This window comes from Phyllostomus hastatus, unplaced genomic scaffold, assembly GCF_019186645.2.
Source record: "Phyllostomus hastatus isolate PE091 unplaced genomic scaffold, TTU_PhHast_1.1 phas_contig_86, whole genome shotgun sequence".
Taxonomy (NCBI): domain Eukaryota; kingdom Metazoa; phylum Chordata; class Mammalia; order Chiroptera; family Phyllostomidae; genus Phyllostomus; species Phyllostomus hastatus.
The window spans coordinates 31,454,601-31,460,887 of record NW_025333977.1 but is presented as its reverse complement, the minus strand read 5'-3'; the positions used below and the strand labels follow the sequence as shown (position 1 = coordinate 31,460,887).

The 6,287-nt window shown below is 41.2% G+C and overlaps 1 pseudogene; it reads left to right on the top strand.

The window, feature by feature from the left end:
* The first annotated feature begins 3,179 nt into the window (after positions 1–3,179).
* LOC123827243 lies at positions 3,180–4,548 on the top strand (annotated as a pseudogene).
* The last annotated feature ends 1,739 nt before the right edge of the window (positions 4,549–6,287 follow it).

The following is a 6,287-nucleotide window of genomic DNA, read 5'->3' as shown; positions in this document are numbered from 1 at the left end:
AACTTACTGGCCAGGGAGACACTAACTGGGATGTACATGTGGCTGGTATTTTGCTCATTGGAAAGGCATAACAACCTTCTTTACAATATCTTGAGGATGGATGCATGGCATGCGGCCAACTTCAGTTTGTTTCATGCAGGTGTCAGTGGCTAAAAGGTATCTGGTTTGAAGGGTTAAAGCAGTCAGCACTAGTTTTGGATGTTCTGGGGTCTGAGATTGTAAAGCAGACAGATATGTTTGTGATGAGGTGAGGCACCCATGGGCCAGCCTGGGCAATGGAGCCAGCAGCAGCCCCAGCCAGCTTGCTGGGGTTCAGAGCTGGGTACCAATTTGCAACCAGGCACCAAAGACCAGCTGTGAACCCTGGTTAGTTTTAGTGAGCCTAGATAGGAATACTAGCTCCCTGGTGACCATGTGGCATCTGAGATTCACTTTCCATCATGGGGAACTCATGGGAAGGGCAGGTAGGAAATAAGCTGGGACAGGGGAAGGGTGAAGATTTCAGCCAATTGTGACGAGTTCACAACTGGAATCCAGTCCTATTGGGAGTGGCCTGAGAATGAAGAACTGGAGACTCAGAAGGGAGAACAAGGAGGCAGGCTGAGGACACAGGACACAGGAGAGATTACTATTAATACTTCCCAAAGTCCCATGTAACATCTCTGTCTCCATCTCATTTCCCAGAATTTAGGCAACATTGCCACAACTCGCTGCAAAAGGCTGGGAAACATAGTCTTTTATTCCAAGTGAAAGTGCTCCAGATAAAATCTGGGATTCTATTAAGGAAGAAGAGAATTGATAAAGGGAGGCAATTACCACTTTCTACCACAATCCTCACACCCTCTATAAAAGAGCATTGGCTTTTTCTTTTTTAATCCTGTCCCTGCCATTTGCCAGTAGAATGACCAAGAGCAAGTTAATGAATTTATCTGAATCTCAGTTCTAGCATCTACAAAATGGTCACATCATTACCTAGTCCACAGGTTTGTGAAAAATGAAATACAGTTGACACATGTAGATGGTACTAAATACACATTGGTTCCCGTTGTCATAAAGCTGGTTCTGCTTTTCTTTTGACCATTTTCCTGGTATTATTTTGATTCCTTGACTAAGATTACCCCGTGCGATTCATCTTTGCCAGATCTTATCCATGAAGATAAGGAAGGGGACTCATCCAATGCAATTCTGCTCAGGTCCTATACCTTTAAGGAAAGAAGTTGGTAGTGTAATAAAACACATATGAATTATTGGCATTTAAGAATTATAGTTTTTATGAAAATGTTTGAAGAAATTTACCAATTTGGGTCATGAGTGGTGCCTTAAAAACAGTTAAGTGTGTCATACTGAAGACAAAACTAAGGTCAGAGTGTATTAAAAATAGTTCTATTTTTTGAGTCTGCCCTAAGTGAAGCCCACAGCTTATGGAACCTTAACACTGCAATACCTGCTGCCTTACAGTAGTAAGACATGGCAGCACATTCTTGTCATATGACTGTCACCTGCTAGATGTCATTATAATCATGGACTCATACCTTTGGCTCCAGCTCTTGTTTGCTAAGGCAGTGTTGAACTTAGATTAGATATGAATGCTGCTAAACTCAGTGGTTGAAAAGGTCCCTTCAAAAGTGCAGTACTTGGTTGTCTGCCTTTTGACTTTCTTTTTGCATTTTCTTTCTTAATTTGGTAGCTGTAGAAATAATTAGGAGAGGTAAAGTTCGCCCAGATCCACTCCTTTATTGCATGGAAGGTGACAGTTGCCCTAGTGCTATGTCAATGACAATTTGACAGAAAAGGTGGAAGGTTGAACCTTGAACAGTAGCTGTTCTAGCTTCTGAAGGAATATTGGAGAAAGAGAGAGGGTGAAGAGGTTACACCTTTGTACTCTTATCTCTGCTCTCCCATTAAATGCACTTCCCAACCCCTGAGCCCCTTCACTTTTCCCTCTACAGGTCATTGATGCCCATCCCTGCTGGATCTTCCCTTCCACTTAGACTCATGCATCCTCACCTCCTTCTGTTGATCTGACTCTGGTCCTCCCTTAAGGTGAACAGCGAATGTGAGCTTTGGAAATACAAAGATTCCTATGAGCTAGTGCACCTGATCCTCAATTTTCTGCTCTGTAAAGTGGTAATAAAACCTGCTTCATAGAGTTATTTTGAGGATTAAAAAAAGATGTATATGAACACATTTCTAGGCATACAGTGGGCATTCTATAAATACTGGTTTATTACTCTTTCTTCTCTGACCATTTCCATATTCCTTTTGCCTTTAAAACTTTGCTATCCAAAATGTGGTCCAAGGACCAGAAACATTGGAAATGTCAAATCTCAGGCTCTCCTCCTGGACTGACGGAATCAGAATCTACATTTAAATGACACCCTCAGATGTTTCATGTATATGCTAAAATTTGAGAAGCACTGCTTTAAAACAAATTTTAGATTCTTTCTCTTTCTATCCTTTTTCCAAAAGGGAAAGAATAATGGACACCACTGATTGCCTACTTTGTACCAGGTGCTTTTTTTTTTTTTACTTTGAATAACTTTTTCCTTTTCAATTACAGTTGGCCTACATAATTACATTCATTTCAGTTGCACAACCCAGTGATTAGACATTATATGGCTTAGTAAGTGATGACCCTGATAAATTGTGCACCCCTCTTGCACCACACACAGTTATTACAACGTGGTGGATTATACTGTGCTTTCTATCGCTGTGACTATTCTGTAACTACCAACGCTGGTCTTTGACTGCCACTCCCTCATCCTCACTCTGTGAGGTTGGCCCTGTCATCTTCCCTCACCTGGGAAGAAACAGAGACAAGGGAATTTAACTGCCCAGCCCGAGAACAAGTAGGAATGACACAGGTGAGACTTACATGGAAGTCTTTTTCCCTGAACACTTTTCACTCCTTCAACACTGCATGGACTGACAGCCTTTTATATCTGGAGAAGAGAACAAAAGCAAAAAAAAATGTATATAGGAAATGAAAACAAAACCAAACAAATGAGAGACATGAAAACATTAAAGGTAACCTTGAGTTTCAAGGAAATCAGTAGAGAACAACCTCCTTGATGACCGATTCCAGCTGTCCTCAATTCTTGTCCAGGTTCCTTGCCCTTTATTTGATATTGACATATACTTTGGCATTTAATAAGCAATGATAAAGTGTTCCACAAACACAAAAGTGGTTATTTAGCTTTCAGCCTGTTTAGTGAAATGATATACCAGCTTATTGCGGCATTGAACCCAATATGTAATTGCATTGCTTTGTTCATGAGTTCTTTTCAGGTATGTTTCTTCTCTCAACTGTTACAGATTCTAAGATTGTTAGGGAAAGGCAGCCCCTCCCATTCAGTCCCTCTCTACTTCTATCCTTCCTAACCTCCTAATGGCAAAGTGAAAAATACCTGTAGTATTTATATTTCTGGAATGGGAAGTGAATTTAACTTTAGGTTATTTAATAATTTTAGTTTGGCGGATCTTCTTTCCGACCAGCTGGGCTTGGTATTTGTGTCTCAGAGCTGCAGATAGCAAGATGTCTTCAGGAAATGCTAAAATTGGGCACCCTGTCCAATTTTAAAAAGCCACGGCCGCTATGCCAGATGGTCAGTTCAAAGATAACAGCCTATCAGACTACAGAGGAAAATGTGTGGTGTTCTTCTTCTATTCTCTTGACTTTACCTTTTTGTGCCCCGTGGAGATCATTGCTTTCAGCGATAGGATGGAAGAATTTAAGAAACCCAACTGCCAAGTGATGGGTGCTTCTGTGGATTCTCACTTCTGTCACGGGGCATGGATCAACACACCCAGGACTGGGACCCATGAACATTCCCTTGGTGTCAGACCCTAAGTGCACCATTGCTCAGGACTATGATGTCTTAAAGGCTGATGAAGGCATCTCATGCAGGGGCCCCTTTATCTTGGATGATAAAGGTATCCTTCGCCAGATCACTGTAAACCACCTTCTTGTTGGCCACTCTGTGGACGAGACTCTGAGACAAGTTCAGGTTTTCCAGTTCACTGACAAACACAGGGAAGTGTGCCCAGCTGGCTGGAAACCTGGCAGTAATGTCATCAAGCCTGATGTCCATAAGAGCAAAGAATATTTCTCTAAGCAGGAGTGAGCACCGGGCCATTATAGGGTCATGGTGGCAGTGTAGAGCCATGAGAACAAAACCTCTCTTTCACTATTGTCACACTTAAAACACAAGATCTCAGACTTAGACCAGATGTGGTCTGGGACAGGGCAGGCCTTTCCTGCCCAGCTTGGGGAGGCCGGCCTTTCTTTTTGTGGAGGAAATGGCCTGAACTTATGAGGCAGGCCAGCTGAGGTGTACAGTACTGGGGCATCACTTTTTATCTTTTGTAGTTTCTATTAAACTTGAACCAAGACAAAAAATAATAATTTTAGTTCATCTGCAATGCACACATTATGTTTTATTAATAATGCTTCTCTTGATTTGAGCAAGGAATCCATTCCATTTCAGATTAAGACTATATCTCATATCTTGTCTTTTGCGCTAACCATGATGGCTTAAATTTCTTGCTATGTTAATAAACTCCCTATCATTTTTGAAATAAAAAGAGGGATGAAAACCTTAACTGAAATATTTGAGTTTCCAATGTAGATATAAATAATTATACCAATGATTCCATGTAAATCAAAATAAATAAAATCTAATAATTAACCAATGTAGAATATACTTTACATTCTTTTATAACATTATTAAGAAATTAGAGGTAAGCTGGATCTAAGAACCTATTTTTAATCTTTTGGTAGGATCTTTCTTAGAAGAAAATATTTTACCTTTTTAAGATTCTTAAGTTAGTCTCTTGAGGAACCCATGATATATACTGTAAATATAGATGCATTCCATATTTGAACTGTCAAAATTAATAAACTACACCAATTTACAGTTTTTCCATATTTTGAAACTTAATTCATCAGGCAACACTCCCCAATAACTGCCTCCAGTGAGTAATATTTAAGAGGCTCTCCACTCCACTTACTTGCTTAAGCTTGTTAAGACATCATTCTGTAGGAGGGGATGAACATGCGAGGGAACCAAAACTGTGCCTTTGAAAGGTCGTGGTATCCGTCTGTTCCAGGTACCGAGCTGTTGTGGGAATGAATTTCTGGTCACAAACAGCTGTGCAGGAAGTAGCACATTTCTTTATTTTCCCTTAATCTACTGAAATCGGACTCCAAGCTCCCATCCTGCAGAGCAGGCGGAGAATCCTCGCACTGTCTTGATGGGCTCTCGCCGCAGGTCTGTGCTCAGATTTTGGGGAGATACTGACTGCTCTGGTCAGTGACCAATGGCCCATTCTGGTTTCTGCTGACATGCCTGTGTCTCATCAGTGTGGTGTGAGGGCTTAGCTGCTTCCAGACCTTTCCTTGGGAAGGAATGTCCCGGAGGAGCCTTCGGCACCTGTGCCTGGGGTCTGTCCTCCTAGAGAGCGCTACAGGCTGACACTACTACCGTCATGCTATGCAACAGGGGCTTCACAGAACTCACTGCCTCCTGCCCACTATCCAGGCTCCCAGAATCTCAGCTCTCCCTCCTTTCTGATATTTAACATGCTTTTCTATCTCTTCTTCTGCTCCAACACACCCAGGGTTATGTCTTCTATAGACCTAGGTTTTTCAAAAGACCAGAAGTGCCTCTGAATTCATATGTTAGCTCTGTAAAAATTCCTAAGGTAAGAAGTTACAAAGGACTTTCCTTTTTGCTTGAGACTGGAGGAGGAGAATTGGGTAAATAAAGTTTTTAAAAAATATCCTGACACAGGTTCCTCAAAGAGGTTTTTATTTTGGGGTTTCACAAAGACAATAAAGGCATTTATGTTTGATTAACTCTACTCTAGAATAGAAGTTCTGTATGTACACTTTACTATGAATTACATTAAAGATAAATATGTATATGATTCTGATGTAAATTTCCAGTACCTCTTGGAACTGGGAAGAACTTGTATCCCAGGTTTAGATCTGATCTGTGTTCACTTGTGGCATTTCCTCTCTTAGCTTCAGCTTATGGAGGCATGTCAAATTTCATGTTAAGAAGAGATAATCTTTTTAAAAAAGATTTTATTTATTTATTTGTAGAGAGGGAAGGGAGGGAGAAAGAGAGAGAGGGAGAAACATCAATATGCGGTTGCTGGGGACCATGGCCTGCAACCCAGGCATATGCCCTGACTGGGAATCGAACCTGCGATGCTTTGGTTCACAGCCCGTACTCAATCCACAGAGCTACACCAGCCAGGGCTAGGAAGAGATATTCTTTACT